Raw genomic sequence first — 15,754 nt, 5'->3', positions numbered from 1 at the left:
TGTTGAAGTGCCATGTGTCAGTTTTCTCAGCTTCCTGCAGCTTGCCCTCCTTTTCTCAGAAATGCTTGGCCAATATCTCCATTGATTATTGTATGATTTACCTCACAGAAGAGATGGTGCTCCCTATACAAGATAACGATGAGGTATTTGCTCCTCATAGCAATCCTTCGCTGAGGTGTTCGTGTGTTGCATGCTGACAGGTTCTTACCACCTTCAGAGATGTCTGCTGGCTGAATGCCCAAGCTTATGTCAGAGAAGGAAGCTCTGGTTGCTTGGAATGAAAGAGGTACACAGTGCCTGCTTAGTGTTTATAGTATATTTTATGATGATTGTTAGTATTAAAGCATGAAAATCTATATCCTAGTCTATTAATTTTACTCATTACTTCCCCATTACTTGTTTCGCTTCTCTTGTTCTGTTCAGAAAAACATACAAAAGGCCTTTTACTCTAAACTGTAGGCTTGAGGTTGTGATGAATTATAATCTAAGAATATTAGTTATGGAGGGGACTTTGGAGATCAGCTCGACTTACTCTTTTATCTTGTAGATGAGAAAACTGGCTGAGAGAAGTTGTGACTTGCTCAAGGACGAAGAGAGCAGGCGACAGGTCTGATTTCCAGTCTAGTGTTAATGAGCTAACCTGGTAGAGTGGGGAGAACACTGGACTTTGAGTCGCACAGTCCTGATTTTGAGCCCCGGTTCCACCATTTATTAACAGTATGACCTTTGTCAAGTGCATCCGAGTCTCTTTCCTGCCCTGTTATACTTTGTTTGCAGGGTTGTGAGGATTATGAAGTAATGTAAGTAAAGCACAGTGCCTGGCATAGGCTATGGACTCAATAAGTACTGTATGCTATGTTGTACTGTTTTTCTTGATTACTTAAAACAGGTCATATGGCTAAGTGATTATTCTTTATGAAATGGGAATCAGTGAGAATGGTTGATGTTTTTGCCAGATCCTTTCACTGAAAATCTAAGTAGTAGTTCATTGTAAGAGGACTGCTTACTGCAAAATGAGAGCAAAATTCATTTTGCGCTCAAGAGCTGCTCCGAGTCGTACAGTGTTGATATGGTTCCTTCCTGGGAAATGTCTTCATTTCCCAGGGAAAATGGGCATAGTATGGGAACACCAAAATCAACCTACATGTAGTTAGGCTAGCAGTTCTCAAACTTACTAAACTTAAGATTCCTTTACACACTTAAAAATTATTGAGGACCCCAAAGATCTCTTGTTTATGTGAGTTGTATCTGTTGAAGTTTATATTATTAGAAATCATATCAGCTAAAAATGTATATATTTATTAATTCATTTAAAAGTAATAACAAATGTTAAATTATATATACGTAAATATATTTTTTAAGATTTTAGGTTTTAAATTTTTGTTTCAAATTACAAAAGTAATACATGCAAATTAAAGTAATATAGAATCAAAATAAAAATGAAATTATTTAATTCCTGTCATATACAGACTGCAACCCCTGTGGTCAAGAGTTTAGCATGTATTCTTCCAGAACTATTACTGTGCAGTTATAAATTCTCTCTCTCTCTCATACTACAAATGTTGATTGGTGACTTTAAAATAAAAATTGTATATATTTAAGGTGCACAACATGATGTTTTGATAAACATATACCTATTGAAATGATTATTATAGTCGAGCTAATTACCATATCCATCTTTGGTATAGTTACCTTTTTTTTCTTTTGGTGGTGCGACCACCTGAAATCTACTGTCTTAGCAAATTTCTAGTATCCGGTACAGTATTATTAGCTATAGCCATCAGGCTTGACATTAGATTACTAGGTTTATTCATCCTACATAACTATAACTTTGTACCCTTTGATCAACATCTACCCATTTCCCCCGCTTCCCGCAAATGATACATTTTAAGTGAAAAATAACTCCCAAAACACAAAATAATTTAGCAAGAAGAGTGGCATTGCTTTTACATTTTTGCAAATCTCATTAATGTGTAGCTTAATAGAAAACAGCTGGGTTCTGATAGCTGCTTCTGCATTTAGTCTGTTGTGGTATGTTGTTCCGGTTGAATTTGGCTTCACACAGATTTGAGTTTGAAACAGGGGAGGTGTATTTTAATAGCCTTTTCTGATAATTGTGGATATTCTTCTTTTTTTTTTTTTTTTTAAATTTATTTATTTATTCATTTATTTAATTTTTGGCTGCATTGGGTCTTCGCTGCTGCACGTGGGCCCTCTCTAGTTGCAGTGAGCGGGGGCCACTCTTTGTTGCGGGGCGCAGGCTTCTCATTGTGGTGGCCTCTCTTGTTGCAGAGCACAGGCTCTAGGCGCGCGGGCTTCCGTAGTTGTGGCACACGGGCTTCAGTAGTTGTGGCTCGCGGGCTCTAGAGCACAGGCTCAGTAGTTGTGGCGCACGGGCCCAGTTGCTCTGCGGCATGTGGGATCCTCCCAGACCAGGGCTCGAACCCGTGTCCCCCGCACCGGCAGGCAGACTCTTAACCACTGCGCCACCAGGGAAGCCCGGATATTCTTCTTTAATACTATACCAGTTCCTCTTCGGACTTCCCTAGTGGTGCAGTGGTTAAGAATCCACCTGCCAATGCAGGGGACATGGGTTCGAGCCCTGGTCCGGAAGATCCCACATGCCTTGGAGCAACTAAGCCCATGAGACACAACTACTGAAGCCCACACGCCTAGAGCCCGTGCTCCGCAACAAGAGAAGCCCGTGCACCGCAGCGAAGACCCAACTCAGCCAAAAATAAATAAATTAAATAAATAAATTTATTTAAAAAAAAAAAACAAAAACCAAAACTTGACAAATAGTCGTTTCTTAATGGATTTGAAACCAGCTCAGTGAGCTTTTCATATTTTGTCACATTAAAATGTATTGATCTGTTGCATTAAAAAAAAATTATTTATTTATATTTCTGCTGCGTCTGGTGTTACTTGCGGCATGTGGGCTGTTAATTGCAGTGCACGGCTTCTCTCTGGTTGTGTCGCGCGGGCTTATTTGCCCTGCAGCATGTGGGATCTTAATTCCCCGACCAGGGATCGAACCTGCATCCCCTGCATTGCAAGATGGATTCTTAACCACTGGACCACCAGGGAAGTACCTGATCTGTTGCATTTTGAATGGATCTTTATCCATACATAGTTTTGTAGCATTGTTACATTGGTCATTTGGAAAATGTTGGTTCACTGAATTATGTTGAGCTTCAAAATGTGATGCATTTCATTTTGTTATATCTCCGTACATTATGTAGCCTCTGGAAAACTCTACATTTGTGAGAGAATGAGAGTTAAAAAGGCATGTAATGCCTTAGTACTACTGTGAAAATACTTTTGGCCTTGTAGACCCCTGAAAGGGTCTTTAAGACCTCCAGGGGTCTCTGGATCACAGTTAGAGAACTGTAAAGTTAGACAAATTGGTAAATTAAAGATAGTGACTAGATTTGCAGACTGCTGCTTAATAATGGGTAATCTGGAAATTAAGATGGAATGGATTGTTGTATAAGTCTCAGAAATTATCTTTTTCCTTGAAATAAGAAGTGGCTTAATTTTGAAATGCAGCGAATTGGTCATTGAATATTTAAGTGCTTTTTATAGATAAGACTTTGTGTTAAGGTACTACTAAAGTGTGCATTATGAAAATGGATTCCTTCTCTTCAGTAGTTTATAGTCTAACTAGAGAGGTTAGACATACAATTTCATGACAGGATAACTAATGCAGTGTTCTCTGTAACAAGGATGACATACAGTGTTGGGTAGAATGAGTTTTAAATAGGTGAGGGAGGGACTTCCCTGACAGTCCAGTGGTTAAGACTTTGCCTTCCAGTGCAGGGGGTTGCAGGTTCGATCCCTGGTGGGGGAGCTGGGATCCCATATGCCTCATGGCCAAAAAACCAAGACACAAAAAACAGAAGCAATATTATAATATTGCTACAAATTTAATAAAGACTTAAAAAATGGTCCACATCAAAAAAAAAAAAATCTAAAAATAGGTGAGGGAAAGAGGAGGCCATTGTCTTTATGGGGGAAAAGTGTAGTGCTTATTCAGATAGTCATAATGTCAGGCTAGACTGGAGAATTCATATAGAATAATTAGGCTTGCAAAATTAAATTGCAGTTTATATTTTTATTCTCACATTGTTACCATATTTTTTTACGATTGTATGTTTTACAGTATTTTTATAGCTTCTTATTTGTCTTTTTAAAAAAAAAACTAATTCACTGTGATGTGGGTAGGACTAGTTATCTATCAGACATCTATTGAAAAGTTATAACTATTTGATAAATAAGAAAACAAGATGAAGTAAAATGTGCCAAGAACACTAGATATGAGTAATATGTTATTGACACATATTAGAATGTATATATATATATTATATATTCTCAGAATAGAATGAAAAATATTCAGATCCCTTTCTTTGGGGCAAAAGTATGTATGTATGGGTATACACAGTAAATATCTCCACTCAAGACGTTCCAGGAATATTTTAATGCTGCCTGAAGTACCTTGTGTACACCTTGTGCTTGGTTCTTCCCTTATTAGGTGTTAACAAAGATTTTTAAAAAATTTATAAAATGCCTAGCACGAGAAGGCACTCATATGGCAGCTATTATTATTGTTGTTGCTGTTATTACAGCTTTTCAATTCAGAGTTATCTCTAATGTACCCCTTAGATAAGACGTCAGACTTCTCAATAGTGTGAGTGTTCTGACTAATCCTTTGTTTGAATATAGTAATTCAACTATGTTGGCCTCCATTTATGGAGTGCTCATCACTTTTTCGGGCACTGTGCTAAGCACTTTACATGTGTTGCTTCTTTAGATCTTTATAACAGTTTCACTGTGAGGTGAATAGTGGTGTTTCCATTTTATAAATGAAAAAAGTGAGGCCTGGAATGGTTAATTGAGCAAGGTACTTACTAGCTAAGAAGTTGTGTAGCTGGGATTTGAACCCTCGTCTATCTCCAAAGTGAATTTTACATTTCTATTTGGACAGTAACTTTTAAGGAAATATTTTTAGATTGTAGTGGGAATTTTGCTATTTTTCAATGGACAACTATTTTAAGGGGGAGGATGGTAGTTGGATGGTGGTTATTCTCCTCCTTTAAAGGTATTGATTGGTATTTGGATTCCAAACTTAAAAAATTATTTTTACTTAGTTGCGTGATGAAATTATGGTAAAATAGTAATGAATTGAAATTTTTCAGGGTGACGTTTTGCTGTGTTGGTGAACAGTTTGTGGATTTTTACAGCTTGTTTTAGGCCAAGAATTAACTTACCTTTACTGTCTAATAATTACTCTTTGATTGAAAAATACGGTTATAGTCACATTTGAAAGAGTATTGTGGCTTACAAAACTGGTTTGAGGGAAAAAATTCATTTGTACTGGCAGTCAGCCAATATTTTATAAGCTACAATTTTCTTTTGAATAGCTGGTGGTTTGTAGCTCCATAATTTGTGGTTCTTCTGAACTTGTAAAAAGATTACACATATTTAAAAATGACCTTATCACTTTAATGTTTTAAGCAACATACAGCTGTCGGATTCTGTTATGGTATAGGGTTCTTGTGTTTTTACTTAATTTACCTGGGCTGAGAATCTGTTTTAAATTAATAATTTATACAGTGGAATTCCCTGCCCCCCCCCCCCCGCCAAACCTCCAAACAAACCTAAAACCAAAAGCTATTTGGGTAATGTAACAGGCAGTTAAAGGCAAAGGAAATGTGAATCTCTGTACATCAGTCTGCCAAATTCTTGCAGTATCCATGCTATTCCATTTCCTAGACACTGCTACTCGGATGTGTTAAATTATGTGGTATGTGGGTTTGTTTGGGTGTGTTTAGTGTTCCTGCATGACATTTAGTTTTAAATCGTTTTTTTTTGTGATGCTGCCACTGCTGCTTTTTCACATGCAGGTGGAAAAGAGCACTTCATTTGAAATGCTTCGTGTTCTGTGCCGTGTTCTCATGGTTTGTGTGTAGGTAGTTAAATTTGTGAAAGTCATGAGATTGTTTCAAATCTTTCCTATTGATTTTAAGTTAAATCTTAAATGGAATATGGTAACCTTTTTTGCTTGAAAGATTTTGGAAAGCCAGATTAATAGTTCCATTTTTACATCTGTAGAAGTTTCACAGATGAAAATGAATCTAGAATTCAACTTCTGACTCAAACTCCATTACCAGGGAAGGACGTTATTTAAAAATACACCATAGTGAACTGTTGTCTTTCTTGGGCTAATTCTTTGAGTCTTCTGTTTTTGGAAGGTGGGTGAGATTTGGGTTAAAGTTTCCATTTATCAGTGGAATGATTTTTGTAGCTAAGATTTTAGCAAATTGTTAATGGCCAGATCCTTAACACTTGTTAATAATCTTGGCATGCTAATAAGGGTTGCTTTTTTTTTTTTTAATTTTATTTATTTATTTATTTATGGCTGTGTTGGGGTCTTCGTTTCTGTGCGAGGGCTTTCTCTAGTTGCGGCAAGCGGGGGCCACTCTTCATCGCGGTGCGCGGGCCTCTCATTATCGCGGCCTCTCTTGTTGCGGAGCACAGGCTCCAGATGCGCAGGCTCAGTAATTGTGGCTCATGGGCCTAGCTGTTCTACGGCATGTGGGATCTTCCTAGACCAGGGCTCGAACCCGTGTCCCCTGCATTAGCAGGCAGATTCTCAACTACTGCGCCACGAGGGAAGCCCAAGGGTTGCTTTTGAAAAGACTCTCTTACTCTGGCAGATACTGGTGCTCAATCTTAACTGCACATTGGAATTATCTGAGAGCTTAAAAAAAATGTAGATGCCTGGGTTTCACCTTGAGGGAGTCTAATTGAGTTGGTCTAGGATACTGCCTAAGCATCGGAACTTTTAGAGGTGATTCTTATGTGCACCTGAGGCTGAGACCCACTGCTCTGGGAAATTTGTCAGCCCACCCAAGGGGAAATACTTGATTTTGGAGAGTATATCTTTTTCTTTGGAGCATAAAAAACTTCTTTTTTTGAGATAATTGTAGATTCACTTGCTGTCGTAAGAAATAAAAAATTCATTAATAATCCATCAGTATAATTTGGTCATTTCAAGAATGTTATAAAAGTGGAATCATATACTATGTAATCTTTTCAGATTGGCTTTTTTTACTTAGCATAATTCCATTGAGATCCATCCAGGTTGTTTCAGTAGCATCAATAGTTTGTTCATTTTTATAGCTGAGTGGTATTCCATGGTAGGTAGGTGTGTCTCAGTTTGTTTAATTGGGGGACATTTAGATTGTTTCCAGTTTTTGGCTGTTACCAATAAAACTGATGTGAACATTTGTATACAGGTTTTTGTGTATACATTTTCATTTATCTGGGATTAACGCCCAAGAGTGCAATTGCTTTGTTGTGTGGTAAATATAATAGTTTTGTAAGACACTGCCGTACTTTTTCAGAGAGGCTGTAGCATTACATTTCCACCAGGAAATGTATGAGTGGCTCAGTTTCTCTACACCTTTACCAGCATTTGATGTTATTCCTGTTTTTTAAGGAAAATTAACAGACTTTATTATTTAGGGCAGCTGTAGGTTTACAGAAAGTTGAACAGATAATACAGAGTTCCCATATGTATCTTCCTTCCTTACTGGTTCCCCCTTTTATTAATATCTTGCAGTAGTTAAATTGATGGACCAATATTGGTACATTATTAACTAAAGTCCATAGTTTACATTAGGGTTCACTATTTGTGTTGTTCATTTTATGGGTTTTCACAAGTACATATACATCCACCATATCATACAGAATAGTTTCACTGTCCTAAAAAAATCTCCTGTGTTCTACCTATTCATCCCTCCCCAACCCCCAGCCCCTGGCAACCACTGATCTTTTTCCTGTCTCTATAGTTTTCCCTTTTCTAGAATATCATATATCTGTGGGTTATTAACCTTGGAATTTCAGTCTTCAGTTGGTTGAATCCACAGATGTGGAACCCAACGGGCTTAACCATAGTGGATACCAAGGGATGACTGTAATTGGAATTATATGTTTATATAGCCTTTTCAGATTGGCTTCTTTCACTTAGCAATATGCATTTAAGGTTCCTCCATGTCTTTTGGTGGTTTGATAGCTCATCTTTTTAATTGCTGAATAATATTCCACTGGGTGGATATATCACAGTTTGTTTATTTATTCACCTATTGAGAGACATCTTATTTCCAGTTTTTGAAAATTATGAATAAAGCTGCTATAAACATTTGTGTCCAGGTATTTGTGTGGACATAAATTTTCAACTCATTTGGGTAAATATCTAGCAGCGCGATTCCTGGATTGTATGAGACTGTACTTAGCTTTGTAAGAAACTACCAAATGGTTTTCCAAAGTGGCTGTACTATTTTGCATTCCCACTATTTTGCAATGAATTATTTTTTATTTTAGCCATTCAGATCAATATGTAGTGATATCTCATTGTGGCTTTAATTTGTATTTCTCTGATGACTAATGTTATTGAACATCTTTTTATGTGCTTATTTGCCATCTATATGTCCTTTCTAGTGAAATATCTTTTACTCATTTTCTAATTGGATTGCTTGTTTTTGTTTTTTTACTGTTGAGTTTTGAGCATTCTTTGTATTTTAGATAGAAGTCTTTTGTTGGATATATGGTTTGCAAATATTTTCTCCCAGTCTTTAGCTTTCTTTTTTTTTTTTTTTTAATATTCTTAACCGGGTCTTTCATAGAACAAAGGTTTTTAATTTTGATGAGGTCCGGTTCAGATTTCCTTTTACAGATCTTGCTTTTGGTGTCAAATCTGAGAACTATAGGCCTAGCTCTATGTCCTGAAGATGTTCTGTAGTTTTACATTTAAGTCTGTGATCCATTTGAATTAGTTTTTTGTATAAGATGTGAGATTTAGATCAAAGTTCTTTCTTTTTTTTTTTGCCTATGAATGTCCAATCCCTCCAGCATCATTTGTTGAAAAGGCTATCCTTCCTCCATTGAATTACTTTTGCACCTTTTTCAAAACTCAGTTGGACATGTTTGTGTGGTTCTAATACTGGGTCTCTATTCTGTTCCATTGATTTATGTGTGTCCTTCTGCCAATACCATACAGTCTTTTTTTTTTTTTAATATTTATTTATTTGGCTGCATCCGGTCTTTTGGTGCAGTTGTGGCACGTGGGATCTTTCGTTGCAAGGCGTGGGCTCTTTGTTGTGGCACGTGGGCTTCTCTCTAGTTGTGGTGTGTGGGCTCTGTAGTTGTGGGACATGGGCTCCAGAGCGTGGCTCAGTAGTTGTGACACGTGGGCTCTGTAGTTGTGGCTCGCGTGCTCAGTAGTTGCAGCGTGTGGGCTTAGTTGCTCACGGCATGTGGGATCCTAGTTCCCCGACCAGGGATCAAACTGTGTCCCTTGCATTGGAAGGTGGATTCTTAACCACTGGACCATCAGGGAAGTCCTCCCCATGCAGTCTTGATTACTGTAACTATATAATAAATCTTTAAATTGGGTGGAGTGACTCCTCACCTTTTATTCTTTTTCAAAATTGTTTTAGCAATTGTAGATCTTGTGCTTTTCCATACAAATTTTAGAATAAGTTTGTCTGTGTCTAAGAAAAATCTTGATAGGAATTTCATTAAATCTACAGATCAGTTTGGGGAAAATTGACAGCTTTACTATGGTGCATCTTTACCATTCGTTTTATTTATTTATTTTTTTATAAATTTATTTATTTATTTATTTATTTTTGGCTGAGTTGGGTCTTTGTTATTGCACGTGGGCTTTCTCTAGTTGTGGTGAGTGGGGACTACTCTTTGTTGTGGTGTGCGGGCTTCTCATTGCGGTGGCTTCTCTTGTTGCAGAGCATGGGCTCTAGGCACACGGGCTTCAGTAGTTGTGGTGCAAGGGCTCAGTAGTTGTGGCTCGTGGATTCTAGAGCGCAGGCTCAGTAGTTGTGGCACGAGGGTTTAGGTGCTCCGCGGCATGTGGGATCTTCCTGGACCAGGGCTCAGACCCGTGTTCCCTGCATTGGCAGGCGGATTCTTAACCACTGTGCCACCAGGGTAGTCCCACTATTCATTTTAAATAGATTGGAATGAGATTAGAGAGAAGGAGTTCTGTAGAAAAAGTACTCACACTACTTCAATTGGGTGGAGAGATTTGTTTATAACTAGCAAAATGTTAACTTTTTAAGCGCCCCCCCCCCCCTTTTGGTGCTAAAAAACACCATTAATAGAGTGATGGAAATAGAAGTAATTGTTAATTTACTCATAAATACATTCACTCAACACCTTTATGAATATGTATTGTGGGCCAAGCACTGTTTTAGGCTCTGCAATACAGTGGTAAATAAGACAGGCAAGGTCCCTACTTTTGTTGACCTTGTGTTCCTGTGTGGAAATAGAAAACAAATAATCAAGAAGTACATCAGTTAAGTGCTATGCAGAGAATTAAAATACAGGTTGATATTAAGATAGGAGAGTAATGGGGTGGCTAGTTGATTGGATGATCAGGGAAGGCCTCTGAAGAGATCCCGTTTATGGTTAGATCTGAAGGTTAAGAAACAGTCAGCCTTAAAAAGAAAAGGAAGACTCTTCCAGTCAGAGGGGACTGCTAGTGTAGTGCAGGGACACAATTGGTATGTGGGAGGAACCAAAAAGGAGGACAGAGTAATTGAAGTGTAATAACCAAGAAGAAGAGAGAGGAAGAGCGAGAGAGCGAGATACAGATGAGAGTTTGGTGAGGTAGGCAGGGCCCAGATCAGCTGAGACTTTATAAACCTGGGTGAGGAGTAAGTATGATTTTTATTCTAAGGATGATGAGAAGCCATTGGAAGATTTTGAATAGGGGAATGAACAGGTGTGATGTTTTAGACAATGACTCAGTTGTTGTTTGGAGAAAGGATTGTACATTGAGGCCAGAATAAAAGCAGGAAGATGATAAGGAGGCTATTTCAATTTAGGTGAAAGATGATGCTAGAAAAAGGATTCAGGATATATTTTAGAAGTTGAGTTATGAGATATATTGATAATCTACTTCAGGACTGAATTTTTCCCTTTTAGAGGTTGCGTGGATGGTTATTACTGTTTAGTGAGATGGTTAAGACTTAGGAGAGGAGTAGGTTTTTGGAGGAAAAATTACAGTGTTTTTCAGTGCTGTCAGGCATCAATTGGTTAGAGAAGTCTAGTTCTTGTAGAGGCCAGGATTATAGGTATAGTGTGCTGATCTGTATATAGACATTATTTAGAGTCATGAAACTGGGATAGGCCACTGAGAAGAAAGTATGATGAAAGACAAGGGGGCCAGGACAGAGCCTCGGAGCACTGGAACATTATGAGGTCTGGAAGAGGTGGAAGCAGAGCCAGCAAAGACTAAGAAGGTTTAGTTATTGGTGCCTGGCTCTTTAGTTTGCTCCGTTGAATTCATAGACTTGATAACATTAAAGAAAATGCAATATCCCTAGATTTTGGTGTGGTGGGCAGGCAATGCTTAGAATTTTTATATGTAACCGTATAACAGTTTCATCAAGAAAGCATCATGTATGTATACAGTGTGTATATATATACACATATATATGACAATTTTATATATACATATATAAAACAATTAAGTAACTGCTCCGGGTCTAGTGTTGTGCTAAAATTAGGGGCGACAACAAAGGAAGTGTAAAATATAGACCTTGCTTTCATTGAACTCTGATGAAAAGAGAAGTAAAAAAAGGTAATTAAGTGTAAGCTATCGTAGTTGGAGAGGATTTCTTAGAGGAGTTGGGGCTTAAAGAGTAAGTAGGACTTAAGTAGGGAGGGGAGAAGAGCAAATCCAGGTAATAGAATAGATATGGTGGAAAGAAAATTGGCTTTTTAGACAGAAGACTTGGTTTGAATGTTGGCTCTATCACTTAATAGCTTTGAGACTTGGTTTAGTCCCTCTGAGCCTGTGTCCCCGTTGGGGGCATAACTGCCTCCTCAGGGCTGCTGTGAAGATGAAGACTGTATAGGTTACTTCCACTGTAATAGTAATGCATTAGTTCTGTTGTTGGATGGCTGGTTCACAGATGCTTTTTTTATTAACATGCTTCATAAATTCAAATGTGTCATTTAGTAATTTGTATTTATCAAATATTTTATAACTTTCAATTAAAAATTATTTAGGGGGCTTCCCTGGTGGTGCAGTGGTTAGGAATCCGCCTGCCAGTGCAGGGGACATGGGTTTGAGCCTTGGTCCGGGAAGATCCCACATGCCACAGAGCAGCTAAGCCCGTGAGCCGTAACTACTGAGCCTGCGCTCTAGAGCCTGAGAGCCAAAACTACTGAGCCTACGCGCCACAACTACTGAAGCCCAGTGCCTATAGCCCACGCTCTGCAACAAGAGAAGCCACCGCAATGAGAAGCCCGGACACCGCAACAAGGAGTAGCCTCCGCTCGCTGCACCTGGAGAAAGCCTGTGCACAGCAACAAAGACCCAACGCAGCCAAAAATAAATAAATAAAAAAAATAAATTTAAAAATTATTTCGAGTGCCTGGCTCAGTGTGAGGCCTTCAGTAAATTATAGGTGATAATCATTACTGTTACTCAGCTCAGGTTGTAAGAATAGCATGGCAAAACAAGATGACAATCCCTGCCATTCAGGAGTTTTGCTCTTGGTATTAAGTCATACTCATATGAATGCAAGGCATTAAATGCCCTGGAGTCTAAATTTGTGGTACAGGTACAGATAAAGAGGTAAGGATAAGCATCTTCCCTAGGCCTCATTGTGGCAGTGACACTAAATGTGGCCGAGGAAAAAAATTAAGATTTGGATAGGCAGAGAGGGTAGGGTAGGCATTCTATATACTAAGAGGGCTTTTATTTTATTTTATTTTATTTTATTTATTTTATTTCATGTATTTATATTTAGGGGTAGCAAAGCATAAATGTTACTGCCACTGCTGAGGAAATCATTAGTAACACTTAAAAGATTCTCATTCTGAAAGTTGTGTAATGTTTTAATTGAACTTACCTTTTTCCTTCTACAGTTTATTGAATTTGTGCCTGCTCTCCAGATGGCATTATAGTGTAGAGTGTCCTTTTTAAAAATATGGAATTGCTTTTATGATATACCTAGGTTTAATGTCTGTTACCAGTTTTTGCTTGTATGTGTATAAAAAACAAAACTCTATTTTTTGCTGTAAGATTTACTGTTACAAAGGCAGGGCAGATTTCTGAAGTTTCCTTGGTAATCTCCCTTCACATCTTTGGATTATTTGTTTCTCAACTGTTTATAAATCCATGTGCATATGTGGGCTGCTAGTATGACTCTGTTTTGGAAGACAGTGCCATTAGAGTCCCTGTACAGCCTGTCCTGAAATTGGGTTGTCTTAATACAATGCACTGTTCTCTCTCGGTCACTGTAATGGTTTGCAAATTGCCAGACCCCAGGTCATGCTTCTTGAATGCAGCTGTCTTTCTTGATTTCTGGAAGTGAAGTGAATGGCATCCTACCTCCTAGTCAGCAAGGAGCTCTTAATTTGCCTTTCAGAGAATCTAGGTTTAATTGCATATCTACTAGAATACTTTGCACCACTAACTAGACTATAGAGAATCTTTGATAGCATTCCAGTAACCTTCCTTACTGATACGTGATCAGCTCAGTGAAATTGTACAGAATCATGATGATTTTTATAGTTTTAATAATAAAAGCTGACATTTACTGAGTGTTCTTGTGCCATGCACTCTGCTAAGCAGCTTTAAAACATGGAATTTTTTTTTCACTTAAACATGACCACACGTATTGAGGTGAGTACCGTTTTTATTCCCACTCTACATGTGAGACAGAGAGGTTAATTTCCTGTCCCAACGTTATACACTTAGCAAGTGGTGGAGCAGGGATTTGAACCCAGGCAGTCCGATTTCAGGGCCAATTCTCTTATCCACCGTACTTTACAGTCTTCTCAGATAATGTCCATCTGGGAAACTGTCATATTGGGAATTTTATCTTTTATGTGTTACTTTGTGGGAAGGTATTGGAAGCTTGTTAAGTTCTTGTTAGGGATTTTTTAGTTGCACCCATCACCGTGTGTGAGGGGTTGGCCATTGTATTAGTTAAGTAACCCCAGCTGCTGAATTAGAGCCCTGAAATACGTTGGCTAAAATGCCAAAATACAGTGCATAATAGCCCAGAGCAGGTGTCCGCCTCAGCGTGTGGCTCTCCTTTATATAGGAGTTTAAGGACCTCAGACATTAGGGCTGATGGGGATTCTACCGTCTTTAGTGCCTGGCTTCCAAGGCTGTTTTTGTTGGAAGCATTCTCTAAGTAAGTGAGGTGGACGTTGCAAATATAATTTCTGCCCACTTTGATTGCTGAGGGCTTAATCTCATTGCCTTATCTAGCTGCAGAGGGATTGGGAAATGTCACATCCTTTCTCCTTGCTGACTAGGAGGTAGGATGCCATTCTGTAGTATTTTGAGTATTTCGTCAGTGTTGAAATGTTCTTGGGAGGAGTTCATTTTCAGCTACAGAATGTGAAGGTGGGGAACCTTTTCCCAGCTACAACTCTCTTACTTTGGAAGAAACAGTGGATTTTGGTGGATAGTTAGCAGTCTCCTCCACAGTTGTAATGCTGTAGATTTCAGTAGGAATGCCAGAGCAGCCTGGTGCTAACGTTTACAAAGTATGCTTGCACACATACAACTCCTGCTTCTTGGACCAGCTCCGTGAGGTAAGGAGATAAAGCAAATAGTGGTATTCCCATTGCAAATGAGAGAACTGAGACTCGGGTGATTAACATTGAAGGAAACCAGCTAGGAAGTTGTAGAACTGGGACTTAAATCCAGATCTCATGGCTTCAAAGTCAGTGCAGTTTGTATAACACACCATTTTGGGGGCAGAAAATGCTATCCAACATTTTTTATGCTTACTGCTATCACTGTTCTTACATCTTTCCTTAACAGTGTGTCCAATATAATATTACTGATGTCCAGTATAATATACTGACAAATTACTGGTACAATTTGGTCTTATTTTGAAGATTCAGAAAGTACATCAAGAACTTGCATTGTTTCATTGTCATCATTACATTCATAAATGACATCATACTTTAGGTATGCCAGTTAATGAAATACCAGGCAGCAGAGGTTTTACTCTCTTTAGAAGTTACATTTTATAGCCTTGCTTCTGGTAGATAAAATGATGTGTAAAATGAGCAAAGGAAATAAAAAAGAAAATAAAAAACAAATAAAATAATTGCGGCAGTTACATTTTCTCTCAGTAGGAAAAATATATTCCTTTTGAAACACAGTGCTTATCTGTGTAATTTCACAGATAATTCTGCTGTACTTACTATGTGGTAAAAAACATTTTAGTACATGCTACTCAAGAAATTGGGAATATTTTCTGCTTTGTAGCAGTGAGAGCCTTTTTCCTTGCTGACACACTACAGGTAAGATGCCATTCTGTAGTATTTTGAGTTTTTCATCAGTGTTGAGATGTTCTTGGTGAGGTGATTTCAGCAGCAGCGCTTGTGGGAATCTGATGTAGGGGTTGGAAGCTGTGGACTATGATAGAATGTTAAGTATTTGTACAGATGGATTATTAATCAGAGAGTAAGCTGGAGACTTCTACACATCCCCATTTTAATATAACAGAGACAGCAAGCTTATTCTGGTTGACTTATTTTTGGTTATTTTTCTTGGAACCCTTGGAATTATTTCAGAGGAGGTGACTTTAGTACAGCTGAATTTTAATAAAAAGAAGTAACATGATTTAAATTTATTTTACATATAGCAAACTACCCTTTCAGCATTCCTTACAGCTTTAGTTTTGCTATGAAA

General features: G+C 38.1%; 1 protein-coding gene across 6 annotated transcripts in view; it reads left to right on the top strand.

The window, feature by feature from the left end:
- Window positions 1-15,754, top strand: part of LOC118896555 (spermatid perinuclear RNA binding protein) — a 192,869-nt gene that overhangs the window by 59,955 nt on the left and 117,160 nt on the right. Inside the window, exon 1 of one of the 6 annotated variants that reach the window (XM_036854475.1) lies at window positions 587-607. The exons of the other annotated variants lie outside the window; for them this stretch is intronic. The gene's annotated coding sequence lies outside the window, so the exon portion shown is untranslated. Of the gene's footprint in view, window positions 1-586; window positions 608-15,754 lie in introns of those variants that run through there. 6 annotated transcript variants of the gene reach the window in all.

This window comes from Balaenoptera musculus, chromosome 6, assembly GCF_009873245.2.
Source record: "Balaenoptera musculus isolate JJ_BM4_2016_0621 chromosome 6, mBalMus1.pri.v3, whole genome shotgun sequence".
Lineage (NCBI taxonomy): Eukaryota > Metazoa > Chordata > Mammalia > Artiodactyla > Balaenopteridae > Balaenoptera > Balaenoptera musculus.
This window is presented reverse-complemented; position numbering and strand designations above follow the sequence as displayed.